General features: G+C 39.0%; 1 protein-coding gene across 1 annotated transcript in view; it reads right to left on the reverse strand.

Annotated features, from left to right (window-relative positions):
- Positions 1-16,904, reverse strand: part of MOS (v-mos Moloney murine sarcoma viral oncogene homolog) — a 32,151-nt gene that overhangs the window by 12,943 nt on the left and 2,304 nt on the right. The window lies entirely within an intron of this gene.

A 16,904-nucleotide genomic window follows, 5' to 3' on the forward strand; every position in this document is an offset into this window, starting at 1 on the left:
CATCACCAACTCCCAGAGTCCACCCAAACCCATGTCCATTGAATTGGTGATGACATCCAACCATCTTATCCTCTGTCGTCCCCTTCTCCTCCTGCCCTCAATCTTTCCCAGAATCAGGGTCTTTTCAAATGAGTCAGCTCTTTGCATCAGGTGGCCAAAGTATTGGAGCTTCAGCTTCAGCATCAGTCCTTCCAATGAATATTCAGGACTGATTTCCCTTAGGATGGAGTAGTTGGATCTCCTTGCAGTCCAAGGGACTCTCAAGAGTCTTCTCCAACACCACAGTTCAAAAGCATCAATTCTTCGGCACTCAGCCTTCTTCACAGTCCAACTCTCACATCCATACATGACCACAGGAAAAACCATAGCCTTGACTAGACAGACCTTTGTTGGCAAAGTAATGTCTCTGCTTTTTAATATGCTGTCTAGGTTGGTCATAACTTTCCTTCCAAGGAGTACAATAGGTGAATCCATTGTACCTCGTTGTTAGTCCTCAGTATTAGACTTGATGACTAGGTAGTAACTAACACGTAAGGCTGAGGAGGGCAACGCCAGGATGCCTTCGGTGTCCTCTGTGGTTTGGAAACATTTTTTTTAAGAAAAAAAGTTTATTTCTCATTTAGGGAAAGTCCAGGAGGCTCTCAAAGGTAGCTTTCCTCCTTCCAGGATGTTTCAATACTATGGCATTTAAAAAATTGAAGTATAGTTGATGTTTAATATTATAATCATTTCAAGCATACAGCAGTGTGATACAGTATTTTTATTGCACATACTCCATTAAAAGTTATTAAGGGACAATGACTATAATTCCCTGTGCTGTACCGTGTATCCTTGTTTCTTATCTATCTTATATATAATAGTTTATATGTCTTAATCCTATGCCCTTAATGTGCCGCTCTCTGCTTCCCTCCCCGCTTTGGTAACCACTGGTTTGTGTTCTGTATCTGTGAGTCTGTTTCTATTTTGCATATATGTTTGTTTTCTTTTTTAGCTTCCATAAATAAGTGATATCATAGAGTATTTGTCTTTCTCTGTCTGCCATATCCCTAAGCATAATATTCTCTAGGTCCATCCATGTTGTTACCAATGCAGAATTTCACTGTTCCTTTTTTAATGCTAAGTAATATATAATATATATATATTATATGGCTAATACTAGATACATACATATATATAGTTTATATTAATAGTAATACTCAATATGTACATGTTTATATTAGTATACATTACTAGTAATACTAATATAAATATGTATGTATGTAGTATAAACTATATATATATGTATCTAATATTACTCATACTTGATGTATGTGTGTGTGTATATATATATATATATATAGTTTTAAATTTTGAATGAAGTCCCAAGGTATTTCTGGGGTATCTGCCAACATTTAGAAGTTAATGGAAAAGTAATTGGGGCTATCCATTATCTAGAGCTGCTGTTTTAGCACAAGAAGCACAAAGATTGAGGAGCTAGGTTCCTGAGGGTGGGTGCAGCAGGTATGAGGCTGTCCCTGGACAAACGCCGATTCTGTCACACACCAAGTGATGCATGAGGTGTGAGTGCTACTCTACTGACTAACCCTGAAAAAACGCCACCACCATCAACTGGTCCTTAGTCCTTTTAATTACAGGAAATTAATAGGACTTAATAGCAATTATAAGTGGTTTAAAAAGGATTATTCCCCAACTTTTAAACCACTCAGAACTTCACTGAGCCAATGCAGGAAGGAGGTGACATTGCACACACAGCGGTGCACACCTCACCTCTGCTCTTGGACCTGCGGCCGGGGGGACAGTGGGGGGAGAATGTACAGGACATTCAGGGCCCTGTTCTGTTGCAAATCCTGAATTTAGCTTTCCTGACACTGTAAGTCCTTATCACCCCCACGGCCATCGCTTTGAGGGGTCTTAAGATGCGGAAGGAGAAGGAAGAGAAATGGAGTTCACCCAGTTAGAACTGGGCGAAAGAACTCCTGTCCTTTCCAGAGAGAGGAATAACGCGTGACAAAATAACTGGGAATCTCCGTAAAGGTTATATGGATCTTCACTGTACTTGGAAACTTTCTGTAGGTCTGTAATTTTTCAAAATAAAAGCTAAGAGAAATAAATTTAGATCTACCAAAAAACAAAAGAATTCCTGTCCTTTGGAGGATTGTGACCTCCCTGTTCCCAGATGTGTGAGGTCACGTATCAGTGTGGAATGGTTTCTATCACAGGTCACAGAATAGCTAATTAAGATCGGTTTAAGTGATGAAGGGTTATTCCATGTAACATGAAATATAGAAGGAAATGGTCGGAGCTGTCACAGGACTTAAGGTTGAGTTGGTGTGCCAGCTTCAGCATCACAGCTACATCCCAGGCAAGATGCTGGAAGAGCCAGCCATGTCTGTGCACTTCACTAGGGACGGAGGAGTTTTCCTAGAAGGAGCTCAGCCATTATCCTTGCACTCTTCTCAATGTGCCCCAACAGCAGTGCCTGACTACTGTTACATGCAAGGAGACATCCGCCCCTCAAAAAAAAAAAACAAAAACAAACAACCCCCTCCCTCCTGCCACCACGGATCCATAGTTGTTGTTTTTTTTGCCTCTACTCCAGGAATAGAGCCTTTATTTGTTTCATAAAAAACCAACTCTTTTGCAAAGAAAAACAGTTTAGTGGGAAGAGTGACACTGTTTAACATTTTTGCAAGTACTTTTAACTATAGGTTGGGGCTTAATGGAAAACAACCAGCTCCTCACACCTGTTTGAGTCTGTTGTGATATGTTGTTGTAGATGAAATATCTGAAGGAAACTAGTGTCGCAGAGATAGGCACAGCTGCATTTTTTTTATTAGTGTTTTCAAATAATTGTGGCTATTCTACTTTGAAACTATAACCAAACTTGGCAAGTGGTAGTTTCTTAAATGTTAGTTGCCATGTAGAATTTGAAACTGTAACAATGTACTTTTTGTACTCCATAACATTAAAATCCAATGGTCTCTCTTGAACACTGAATGGGTCTTTTACAGAGGTATGAATTTGTAACATTGGTCATTTGAAGAAAAAATAATTCCCTGAGTTAAGCAAACCTTCCAGATATTGACACATTTCATTACACAATACCAAAAAATTACATTCGTTGATATTACCACTCATCTCATCAGAAAGTAATGAGAAGTCACCACATCAAGGTGTGGATAAAAGTTTCCAAGATTTCACTTTTCTCTGGAAAGCAAGATTTTTATCAGAAGCAACAAACGCTGTCAGTGGTTTCTTTCTGGACGTGACAGGCTTGATTCATTTAGCTTTTGAGACCAATGTCTGCCCAACACGCAGGATCCCTCATAGGACAGACACAGTGCACGTTGTCACGCTCTCAGGCTCCTCTTGCCTAGGGCAGATCCTCAGACTGTCCTTATTTTTGATGACCTGGACAGTTCTGAGGAGTCCGGGTTAAGTATTTTATAAAGCGTCTTCCATTCGGGGTTTGTCTGATGTTTTTCTCCTACTTACCCGGGGACGATGGTTTTCTGGAAGGAAGACAGCAAGAGTTGACTGCTGTTATCATCACACCATGTGGCGGGTGTGTAACATCAACACAGCTTACCCTCATTCATGCTACACTTGCTCACCTGGTTAAGGCTGTGTTTGTCAGGTTTCTGTACTATAAAATCTCTATTTTTACCCCCTTTCCATACTGTCCTCATTAGAAAAGGGTCCTTATGTGCAGTCCTAACTTAAGGGGTAGGGAATTATGTGGTTGTATGGATACACAGATTATTTGGATTTTTCTGCCCAGGAGATATGTCTATTTCTCCTCCATTTATTTATATCAATATGTAGTCATGCATATTATACTTCGGGTTGTACTTTATCTTCTTGCTAAAATTATATCCAGCTTTGGCCATGGAAATTCATTCAATTGGCTGCTGTTTCCCTTTGACATACCTCAATGTTATGGGGCTTTTATTTCCATTTTAAACACTTCTGTACTTTCTGACACAAAAAGATGTTCTAGGCTCCTTTTATATATTTCCCGTTCCAGTCCTAGAATCGGCCATTTAGCCAGTGCAAAATTTTTTTTAATCTTTTTAACTTTAAAATATTCAAAAAATAAATGTACAGTGGAGTGAATTATTATAAGGAACACACCCTTCCAGTGTTGCACTGGCGCTGGCTCACACAGCCCCTAAGAGCTGTTTGTGTAATCTCTTCCCAGCTCCACAATGACATCATGTTGGTAGCCTGAAATTGGCCACTGTAGTAGTATTTACATGATGGAGATCAGGAACCTCTACAAGTCAGGGCTTTCTTTCCCCCTTGGAGAGTCAGCTGTTACACACCAGCCTACTGCTTCTTGTAACTGCCACCCAAGGGAAGAAAGAAAACTACAAGCTAATAAATAAAACCTTTCCAGCCACCTCGGTAACCCCTCCATATTTTCTACCCCAGTCCTCTCTCTCCAGAAGTCACTGCTACCCTGACTTGACAGTAATCACTTCCTTGTGTGTGTTTTAGTGTTTTTTATCACCCATGTGTCCATCCCTGGACACTATGGTTAATATCATACATTATTTATGCTGGTGTATATTTTAAGCCTTTATTCTACAGGCTGACTTTCCATCCCTTCTTTGTCTTTACAATTTATCTGTTGACACATGTGGACCATTTTGTTTGTAGACGTTCCCCCATCTGGATTTTTACTGATTGTATACTTACAGGAATCCTAAAGGAAATCAATCCTGAATATTCATTGGAAGGACTGATGCTAAAGCTGAAGCTCCAATACTTTGACCACCTGATGCAAAGAGCTGACTCATTGGAAAAGACCCTGATGCTGGGAAAGATTGAGAGCAGGAGGAGAAGAGGGCAACAGAGGATGAGATGGTTGGATGGCATCACTGACTCAATGGACATGAGTTTAAGCAAATTCCAGGAGACAGTGAAGGACAGGGAAGGCTGGTGTGCATGAGTCCATGGGGTTGCAAAGAGTCGGACACGACTGAGCAACTGAACAACAACAAATACTTACGGGTGTATTTCAGCATGTTTCCTTGTTCTCCATTATTTACCATATCAAATTGACATTGACAGAATATTCCACCTAACACATTCTCTTCAATTGTCCATGAAACGTTATCAAGACAACCTGCATAAATTTCGACCCCATGAAGTGTAGCCCACCAGGCTCCTCTGTTCATGAAATTCTCCAGGCAAGAATACTGGAGTGAGTAGCGATTCCCCTTTCCAGGGGATCTTCCCAACTCATGGATCGAAACTGGGTTTCCTATGTTGTAGGCAGATTCTTTACCATCTAAGCCACCAGGGAAGCCCCTCCATTAAAAAAACAAAAAACAAAAAACCAGCAAATGTAAAAGAACTGAAACCAAACAGAGTGTGTTCTCTGATCACAATGGGATTAAACTAGAAATGAATAACAGAAAGATAACAGGAAAAATCTCCAAATACTTGGAAGCTAAATTACACTTTTCAAAATATTCCATGTGTCAAATAGGAAATCTCAAAGGAAATTAAAAACAACAACATAGAACTGATATGCAAATAGCATATGAAAATTTGTGAGACACAGCTAGCGCAGTGCTAAGAAGGCAAATTTTAACCCCAAACTGTCATGTTAGGAAAAAAGAAAAGTTTCAGATCAATAGTCTATACCCTCACCTCAAGAACTTAGAAAAAGAAGGGCAAATAAATTCAAAAGAAGCTTAAGGAAGGAAATAATAGAGATAAAAAACAATGTGATTGTAAGCAAGGGAGAGTATCAATGGAACAAAATCTAGGTCTTTGAAAAGATCAACAACATTGACAAACCTCTAGCAACATTGTCGTTTATCAAGAGAAAACACAAGTTCACAATATTGAGACTGAAATGAGGAGTGTTACTACAGACTGCAAACATAAAAAAATATTACAAACAACTCTATTAATATATGTATAAATTTGGAAAACTAGATGAAATAGATCAATTCCTCAAAAAATATAAATGACCATAATTCACTCAATAAAAAGTACATAATTTGAATTGCTCTTTAAGTATTAAGAAAATTGAATTTAAATTTAAAAACTCTCCCAAAAGAAATCTTGAGGCCCAGATAGTTTCACTGGAGAATTCTCCCAAAGACTTAAAGAAAAATTAGCACACACACACACACACACACACAAAACACAGATTCTACAAAGTCTATTCCAGAAAATAGAAGAGGAGAGAACACCTTCCAACTCATTTTATGAAGTTAGTACTACTTTGATATGAAAACCAAAGACACTACAAGAAAAGCAAACTATAAGACCAATATTCCTCACAAGAGTTAATGGAAAAAAATCCTTCACAAAATATTAATAAATAGAATTCAGCTACATATCAAAAAACTGTACATTAAGACCAAAGTGATGTTGATTCAAGGCATGCAGATATAGTTCAGTATTTGAAAATCTAACAATGTAATCCACCATACTGGTCTGAATAGGAAGTCACATCAGCATATCTAAGGACATTTAAGTTCTTTGTTGTTGTTTTAGTCCCTAAGTCCTGTCCAACTCTTCACGACCCCATGGACTGTAACCCACCAGGCTCCTCTGTCCAAGGGAATTCCCAGGCAAGAATACTGGAGTGGGTTGCCATTTCCTCCTCAGGGGATCTTCCCCACGCAGGGATTGAACCTGCGTCTCCTGCACTGGCAGGCGGATTCTTTACCACTGAGCATCCTGGGAAGCCATAGAGGTCCTTACATGAGGGATAACTCTGCCTGCTGCCTGCTTCTGTAATACAGTTTAACTGCAGCACAACAGTGCTGATTGGTTTACACTTTGTCTATGACTGCGTTTGAGTGGCAGTAGCCGCAATGAGTAGTTATGACAGCAATCAGTTGACCCACAAAACCTAAATTATTTCCTCTCTGACCTTTTTCAGAAAGTGTGTTGACAGAGCTCTAAAGCAATGTTCTATGTGCTTCTTTAAAACTGGGTCACTCCCCTGCCTTCATTCCAGCTGGTGGGAGGGGATAGGAAATGTGATGTCGGTCCCCTGCAGCATGTAACACTGTCACTTATGTTTTATTGGTGACAATGTAGTTCCACGGCCAATTGAGCTGCAAGGGGGTCTTTGGGGTGCAGTGTAATTGGCCCCACTTCACTTTCCCTTTCCACTTTCATGCACTGGAGAAGGAAGTGGCAACCCACTCCAGTGTTCTTGCCTGGAGAATCCCAGAGACGGAGAAGCCTGGTGGGCTGCTGTCTATGGGGTCGCCCAGAGTCGGACACAACTGAAGCGATGCAGCAGCAGCAGCAGCAGACATGCCATGAGCCCAGCTACTGTTCTTTCACAGTGGTAAAGGAGTGGATTTGGAGGCTAGCTACCAGTCTCCCCATAGCTAAAGAGAGCATTCTTTTATCTTCTGTCTTTCTCTTTCAATAATGAAGAATTTTCAAGTCCTAATATTTTCCCAGTATAACTTAAACATTGACTTCGGAGGTTTATTATGACACATTTTTCTTTTCATGGCCTTTTTTTCCATGTAATTTCAGTTTGGAATTTTTTTGTTCATCCAAGGAATATTTAGGATGATGTTTCTTAGTTTCCCAGTAGTTACCTATTTTTTAAAGTCATAGCCTTAAAAAAATTATATAAATATTTATATAAATAATATAAATTTATATAATATATACTTTATTATATTTATTATATATTATTATAATTTATATATTATATATATATAATAATATATATATATTATATTTTTGGCTATGCCAGGTTGGTCTTAGTTTCAGGATCTTAGTTGTGGCCCATGGGATCTAGTTCCCTGACCAGGGATCGAACCCATGCCTCTTGCAGTAGAAGCACAGTCTTAACCACTGGACCACCAGGGAAGTCCCTGGAATTGGTGCTTCTGTAATATATATGTATGTATTTTATTTGCTTACTTATTTGGCTGCACTAGGTTTTAGTTTCGGCATTCAAAGTCTTTAGTTGTGGCATGTAAGCTCTTAGTTGCAGCATGTGGGATCTACTTCCCTGACCAAGGATTGAACCCAGGTCCCCTGCACTGGGAGAGCGGAGTCTTAGCCACTGGACCGCCAGGGAAGTTCCTGAAGTCATATAAGAATATGACTAATTGATTTCTAATTTTATTAATAGGATGTGGCCTTAACACTTACCCTTTTGAAAATGTGTTTACCTTATTTATGATCACACACATAAAAGATTTTGTAATACCTGGACATAAATATGAGTGTTGATATATTCCTTCAAATGACAAAATTTTATTTACTACATGCATCAAGTTTGATTGTATTATTTAATTTTATGTCCTTTCTTATTTTTTTCCATCTCGATCTGAAAGGATTACCAATCTCTCTCATTTCCAGGTAGCCCAGTGGTAAAGAATCTGCCCGCCAGTGCAGGAGACACAGGAGACACAGGTTCAATTTCTGGGTCAGGAAGATCGCCTGGAGTAGGAAATGGCAATTCACTCTAGTATTCTTGCCTGGAGAATCCCATGGACATAGGAGCCTGGTGGGCTACAGTCCATGGGGTCGCAAAAAGTCAGACACAACTGAACACAAATTGACTCTGTGTGTAGAATAAGCAAACAAAAAGGCTCTCCTTCAGTGGTTTTTTACTCACTGGCCTAACTGCTGAGGGTAAATGCAAACTAAAATTTGAATAAGATCTAAGGAGATTTCCAAATGATAATTTCTGTTATGAGAACTTATCATAGTACTTGGTGAAATAACATCTTAAGAACCCTACCTACTTATCTCTAGATAGTCACTCAACTTCCAGAAAGTTTAAACAGAGCTAACAATTCCACAGAGCTTTTGAAGTACAGTTATAAGAATTGGAATCATCAAAGGTTCTTCCCTAATTTTGGTCCATTGCAGTGAACGTGTTTAGAGTGGTTTATTTCTGAAGAAAGGGTACACTATTACAGAATTTGCTTATTTCAATGTAGGAGGGCAGAACAAAATGTGAGGTTTAAGTATGATCACACAGTCTTCAGTGTATCAAATAAGCCTTTCTATAGAACAAAGATAACCCGAGCATTACGACTGTCATATAAAATTTTTTCTAGGGTCAACTTTTAAAAGAGTACTTCTGTTAAGCTAGGGACTTAAAGGAATTAAAAAAAAAACAGACACAGCCCTCAGAAGATCTAATAAAATTTCATAGGGAAAATAAGATACTTTTCAGTGGGTGAAAGCTGAAAAGGTATTGTGAATGGAAGAGTGATCATCAAGAAACAGCTAGAGGGAGGGCTTCCCTAGTGGCCCAGTGGTTAAGACTCTGTGCTTTCAGTGCAGGGGACGTGGGTTCGATCTCTGGTCGAGGAACTAAGATCCCATATGCTTCATGGTGCTGTCAAAAAAAAAAAAAGAAGAAGAAGAAAGGGCTCAGTTCAGTTGAGATGCTCAGTCATGTCCCACTTTTTGTGACTCCATGGACTGCAACACACCAGGCTTCCCTGTCCATCACCAACTCTCAGAGCTTGCTCAAACTCATGTCCATTGAGTCGGTGATGCCATCCAACCATATCATACTCTGTCATCTCGTTCTCCTCCTTCCTTCAATCTTTCCGAGCATTAGAGTCTTTTCTAAGGAGTCAGTTCTCCGCAGCAGGTGGCCAAAGTATTGGAGCTTCAGCCTTAGCATCAGTCCTTCCAATGAATATTTCGGACTGATTTCCTTTAGGATGGACTGGTTGGATCTCCTTGCAGTCCAAAGGACTCTCAAGAGTCTTCTTCAACACCACGGTTCAAAAGCATCAGTTCTTTGGTGCTCAGTTTTCTTTATGGTCCAACTCTCACATCCATACATGACTACTGGAAAAACCATAGCTTTGACTTTGTTGGCAAAGTAATGTCTCTGTTTTTCAATATACTGTCTAGGTTTGTCATAGTTTTCTTGTCACAGCCAAGTCCTTTTCTTCCAAGGAGCAGGCATCTTTTAATTGCATGGCTGCAGTCCCCATCTGCAGAGGATGGTGAGATTTTGACATGTGGAATTCACAGGCATGCTCATGCTCAGTCGTGTCCCACTCTTTGTGACCCCATGGATTGTAGCCTGCCAGGCTCCTCTGTCTCTGACATTCCCTGGGCAAGAATACTGGAGTGAGTTGCCATTTCCTCCTCCAGGGGATCTTCCTGACCCAGGGAAGGAACCTGGATCTCCCGCATTGCAGGCAGATTCTTTACCAACTGCGCCACCTGGGAAGCCCTGGAATTCAGAGGCAGGAGCAGGGAAAGCAGGCATGCAAGGGAGGGATAAGCACAAGAACGGTGAGTGATTCACATGAAAATGACAGAAAAAGTAAGAGGAGGAAACAGGAGGACCGCTGTCAAGAGTGGGAAAGAATTTCAGGGTCCCTTAAAGCACTGACTGGTAATAACCTGAAGCTCTTTTAGTAAATGTTGAGGTTAGGAATAACTACAGAAATAGTGTATGAAAGGATTCAGGACAGAAAATACAAAAGCAGGTGCACTTCACTCCTGTGAAAGTTAATGTAACTTAGGAAACTGGGAATAGTTGAACCGGTCTGTCTGCATTTTGTAAACAAAATGGTCTTGAAGATGTTTCTAAGGGTGTGTATTTATTACAGCCACTGATCACCACTATGTAATTCTGGGGTGGGAGAAGCTGACATAGCTTAAAATCTGAAATAGGGCAGTTCAGGCTGTTAACCTACTTACATAACGCACATTCCTAGGACATGAAAATCTGGTTACAGGAGCGATCTTAGAAATGTCACCAGGTGTGTGTAGATACAAATAGCAGATCAATTATGTTTTTAGAAACAGCATGAACAACACATTGAAAGGGGCTCCAAGAAAAAGATGAGAGTTCACTAATTACAGACTAAACCAAAAGTTAAACCTTTGCAAAAATGCTGCCGCCTTCAAACAGGAAACTTCTGCAACTTATGTGAGGCACCATTACATTTCCAACTCTCATCTCTCCCAGAATCTCAAGACCTTGACTGAGGTATTACTAGAAATGGACTGAGGTATTACTAGAAATGGACCATGTTTTCAAAAGGATTCAATTTATGAACATTTCCATGTGTGCATTAGGATAAACATTGGTTTACATGTCAAGTATGTCTCTACAGGGTAAAGCAAGATTAGCCTGCTGACATGCTTTTTAAAAGAAAACTGGTTCATTAGGAGAAAACCATTTTCATCTGCAATAACTGCAGTTATTAATAATGCAGTCCTACTGTAGAGCACAGGGAGCTATACTCAGTACCCTGTGATAAGCCATAATGGAAAAGAATATGAAGAATGTATATGTATGTGTGTGTATCTGAGTCATTTTGCTACACAGCAGAAATGAGCACATTGTCAAATCAACTGTACTTCAATAAATAAAGTTTTAAAAAATCACGGCAGTCAAAATACTAGTATGCAAAAGGAGAGCCCAAGGACTCCTTTATAGGTACAATCTCCATTAGGCACTGTGCTGTTTATCTCTTTTCTAAAGCAGTCAGAACTTGGGAACTTTTTTTAACCAGTTTTTTTTTTCTTTCTTAGTGTAATTGCCTTACAATGTTGTGTTAGTTTCTGCTGTACAGCAAAGGGCATCAGCTGTAAGTATACATCTGTCCCCTCCCTCTTGGACCTCCTTCCATCCCACCCAGCCCCATCCCCCCCCACTCCTTCTAGCTCCATGTGGTATATAGCGGCTTCCCACTCACTGTTTTACACGTGTATATATGTCAATCCAATCTCTCAGTTCATCCCACCCTCCCCTTCCCACTGTGTCCATGTCTGTTCTTTATGTCTGTGTCTCTGTTCCCACCTTGCAAATAGGTTCATCTGTACCATTTTTCTAGATTCCACCTATATGCATTAATATACAATACTTTTCTCTGAGAACCTGGGAATTTGCATTCTTTGCTATTACAGTGTATCAGACAGAAAGATGTTGCCACTTCTTAGAACCAGAACCTCTGAAGAACAGCAGCTGAACTAGTGTTTTCCAGAGAAACTGAAGCCACAGAATACTGCATACAATAGATTTACTATAAGAAATAGACTCACACGACTGTGGAGGCTGACAAGTCTGAAATCTGCAGGGCAAGCCAGCAGGTTGGAGACTCAGGGAGGCTGGGGACCCGTGGAGAGCTGATGCTGCAGGTTGAATCTGAAGCCATCTGAAGGCAGACCTCCCTTTTCCTGGGAGAATGGGTTTTTTCTCTTATGGCCTCCAACTGATGAGATGAGGCCCACCCACATTATGGAGGGCAGTCTGTTTTATTTAAAGTCAGCTGACTATAAATGTTAATCACGTCTAACAAAGAACCTCCACAGCAACAGCTAGACCAGTGCTTGACTAGACCAGGCATCCAGTCTGGGCCAAGCCAAGCCGAGTGGACACAGAAAATTAACCATCACGCTAGTCAGGAGTCAAACATCTTCAGTAGACAGATTTATTATTGACCTCTGTGTTGAATAGCAAGCAGGTGAAGTTGAGACATTCTGGGCTTGGTTGTTTTTAGTTTTAGTCTGAAACTGCCAATATTTGATCATTTTTGATCTACAAAAAAGGGTAATTGGGTACAACTCAATACAGCATTTACACCTTCCCACTGTTGTAATGATGGTGTCATCTTCATTCCAACGGTTCATCAGGAAACCAGCCTCTTTCTGTAAAGCTGACTCCTTGGGAACAGCCCAGGACTTTGCAATGAAAAGGTGCCTTCTGCTTAAGAAATGCTCATTTAAGGAAAAGTGGCAGCAAAAACTCAGGCTGTCTTTAGTCAGACTGAAGTTTTCCTCCCCTTAATGATAAATCATCAGTACTAACTTTTCATCTAACAAAAACCTGCATGAAGAAGTCTTTTAGCCCCATTGGATCTATGGTGCAATGCTTATGCTTAATGCTTTGCTTAAACTGCACTTCTAATTGCTTTTCCATAAGGGAGAATACACCTTAAGTGAATTAACCCCAAACATCCTTTTTCAGAGTATTCTGACTATAAAAAGCAATAGCATTTTCCCTTCTATAAATAGTCCTTAAAATATTTCATATGCGTGAATTTAAATAAAAATGTATGTAGTGTTAATGCTAAGAATCAACAAAGAAATGCTTTTAGATTTGCTGGAATTAGGTATGTGAAAAGAGGAACTGCCAAATGGGGAGTCACTGTGCATTTTCTTTACCTTTCTGAAGGTAGAGAACCTTAGGACAGGAAAGTCAAAGGTTAAGAAGCAATTTTTCCTATCATAATGAAAGAGGTGCTATGAGAAATCCAAAAAAATTTTTTTTCCTGCCACTGGTTCCTGGCCAGATTATTAACTGGATTTTCAGAATTAATCTCTTTCTTTCAAAGATGCATCACTGTTTAACTGATGAATTTGAAACGAAATGACATCTGTGAGCTCATTACTCTGGTCCAGGTAAATGGTCAAGGGAGGATTTTCAGCCAAGTTTTAGACAAATAGCCCAAAGAGAACGTCTAAAAAGATAATTTACAGGACTGATGGACAGTAAGTGCCAAAGAAATACTTAATGCCCATTTTATCTCATATGAATAAAAACATGATTGCTCTATACATTCTAACAGCCTTTGGGAGATTCTTTGTTTGAATTTTCACCTGGATTAAAGTTTTGATGCACAACATTTTGACTTTTTTATTTACAATTTCTATCCTTCCTTCCAAGGTACAAAAGTTAAGACAAAACAAAAGAAACCCTAGAACTTTACATTTCAACAACCAAGTATTGTCCTAGAGGCAGCTATTAGAATCTTATATTTATCAAATGAGAAAATATTTCAAATTCAAAGGGAAAAAAATGTTATACCAAATAGAAATTTATCATCTGTTATAATTTCAGGAAGATCTACATTATCTAAAGCCATTCTATAATTTTTATTCATATATTTTTGTGGAGTTCACATATCTTTTTCTTACAGCAAACATAACACTGTAGGCCATGAGAAGCTGCAGTACTATTGTTTAATTAGCAGCAAATGAATATTTTATAACTGGGTAACTGGACAATAAATAGCCTGCTTCTTTGGATGTGGATGTTTAAAATGTAGTCTTGCTGCAGCTTCATAATGTGATTGCTATTTTACAGAGCTTATACACACACAGAAAATATGATCTTTGTCTATATTTTATACAAACACAACAGTAGTTTGTGAATACATTTTAAGTACATGATATACAGGATAAGCCACTTGATTTCCCGGTATCACAGAAGAGCGAATTTTAAATGCAATAAAAATATACAAAATGCAGCCTGGAATGCAGTTTCTCTTTTCTATTTTGACTCAAAACTTTATCATCAGAACATTTTTAGAGTACTAGTCCAAACACTTTTTCGTCAGCTAAAAATACAATTTCAGCAGTCCAGCTTATGTTCAGGCATGATGCAATCCATTTCCGAATGGATGCCCAGTTTTTGTTAAATTCAAAGGGCTGTTAGTAACGTACAGCATGTTCTTCACTCCACACCATATTATAAAGCCCATGTTTCTTTCCGAGTCACGGTCACCTTTGTGGACAAAGCTGGGTTTGTTCTGGTATAACATTTGCACGTCCAAGGTTTCCTTTTGCAAGTGCACATGAATACATTGTGGTGGGTGGTGTAAAAGTCTTGTTAAAGACAAATGAAGTCACAGTATAAAAATATATTGTACACCTTTACACCTAATGTAGTCCTTTTTTTTCCTATGGATAAAAAAAAAATACGACTGAACGAGACAGAGAAGTCTGTAGCACCATGAAGAGTTGTATCCCAAGTTACATTAGCAGCATGATCCGACAGAATATTGAAGGAGTGTTTCTGAGAAGATACACATTCATTCTGGGTCATCTGTACCACTGAAGCTTATACAATGAAGTGTTTTACACATTAGCAATAGTTCTGTCCTTTCTAAGCTAGGTAACTTATCAAAAGACACTGCCTTCCAACCTCAGAGGTTGACAATATTGCAGAAGGGCCGGGGGGTGATAGGAACGTGCCTTGCCCGTTGTGGGTCGTATCATTTGGATGTGTAAGAAAGGATCCATTTGGATGAATCAGAAGGGAGCTCTGCATGGGTTCTCAGCACAGAGCTACACAACACAGCCTAACGTGGATCTATGGGATCACCACAGACCATCTGTGTGATTGATGTGGCTGCTGACACAGCGTGAGAAAAATAAGACAAGGGCTCAACGTAGGCACTCACTTCTCAGAGGTAACAGTCTGCCATTGCTAATGAAGAATACATGACGTCTAAAAGATCTCCTCCAATGTCGCCTGGATCTCAGTAGGCTGGAAGCAACTTGGGTGAATATTTTTTTTTGTATTTTAACTTACATACTGGGAAGACAGTGTGTTTTGAGACACGTAAACCTTGTAAAAAAAATAAACCATTGTAAAACCTTATGAAAAGACACACTGATTCTGTGCAATATAGCAAATTGATAAGAAAACACTGTAAAACTGTACCTGTTTAAAATACCGTCTACCATTCTTGAACACAAAGCATTATACATCAAAGGCCTATATATCTATCCTCTAATGGCACTTGAAACAAATTATAATAAGTCTTAAAATAAAAGGCATAACCTATAAGAAAGTTTTTCTGTAAAGGTTTAGATTCGTTTTGAAAGTGCTATATCTTGTAATATGTGTAGTATAGAGGTTGACCAAGCTCTATTTTTTAAAAAAATATTGGCCTATATATGTGTATTGCTTACTAGATGAATAATCCTGAAAATATGTACTCTTTAACATTCATTATTAGCTTAATAAAGCAGTCAGCTCTGGCTCATGTTTTCAGTCAGTATATGGTTTTTAAAAACCGCTACTGTCCAAATCAACACAATATATCACTATGTTGCACAAGTGACTAAGAAGAATGAAACACAAGCAACACATCGGCAAAAATACATAGTTTGGAAGAAACACCTACATGAAATTAAGCTGCACAAGGAGTAGCACGTATCAGTCAGGACATGAACAACGGAACTCGGTAACAGGGGTTTAAGATGCACGTTGTAGCAGTGACCAGTAGCTATCAAGGTGATGTTCGGGTCCATCCGTGGAGAATATTGCTTATAGTGTCAGTATCCTTCCGTGCTCGTGCTTCAGTATCTGGTGACCTTAATTTGTACAAACACATGGAAGGTCAAACCGAATGAGGTTCAGTATCTTGTCTGAGGTCCAAATTCTAAACTGAAATATTTTTACTTAGTAACAATCCCTTTATGAAAAAAAAAAAAAAAACAAACCCCAAGCAAAGGCACTACTAGAAATTTTGAGGATGATGATTCTGGCCACTGGAGAATGAAAACAGAATTGGCAATCATTATTTTTAATCACATCCAGTTGACATCAAAAGTGTCAATTTTCTTTTTAAGGAAAAAAAAAAAAAGAGCCAGTTCGGTGTTACAGCCTTGTCAGACCATTGTGCAATTAAAATAAAATGAGTCTACCTCATGTTTAATAGAGATTCTCTCAAAGGGGGTTTAGTGACCACTATAGTCAGTTTAAAAAATGAATGAGCAGAATTCCCTCTTACTTGGAAGTGTGATTTCAAGTCTGTGGGAAAGCAACAGGCAAAGGGGTGTGCACACGTGAAAATAGAGTCCACAATTTCAGCCCTGGTGCCCTGGAAGGTATGCTGGGCGAGAATTAGGCTAAAAATATATATATATACACCTACATGGCGCCATTCCCCATTTCCAAAATGCTTTATTTAATAAATCCTGGTACTCCCTTTTTACTTTTTTATTAGCAGTGAAATACAGCCCACGAAAAGGCCAACATCTCAGTTCGTTCATCTGACTTCTCTTTAAGCAAATTTTAGACAAAAATAAAGTAGTGCTTCCATACTTGTGATTTGTGATTTCTATTTAAAAACAGGTTTTCTATTTATTTGTGCTCTGTCACCAAAATTTTTTTTCTT

The sequence above is a fragment of the Bison bison genome, unplaced genomic scaffold, assembly GCF_000754665.1.
Source record: "Bison bison bison isolate TAMUID 2011002044 unplaced genomic scaffold, Bison_UMD1.0 scf7180017864108, whole genome shotgun sequence".
Taxonomy (NCBI): Eukaryota; Metazoa; Chordata; class Mammalia; order Artiodactyla; family Bovidae; genus Bison; species Bison bison.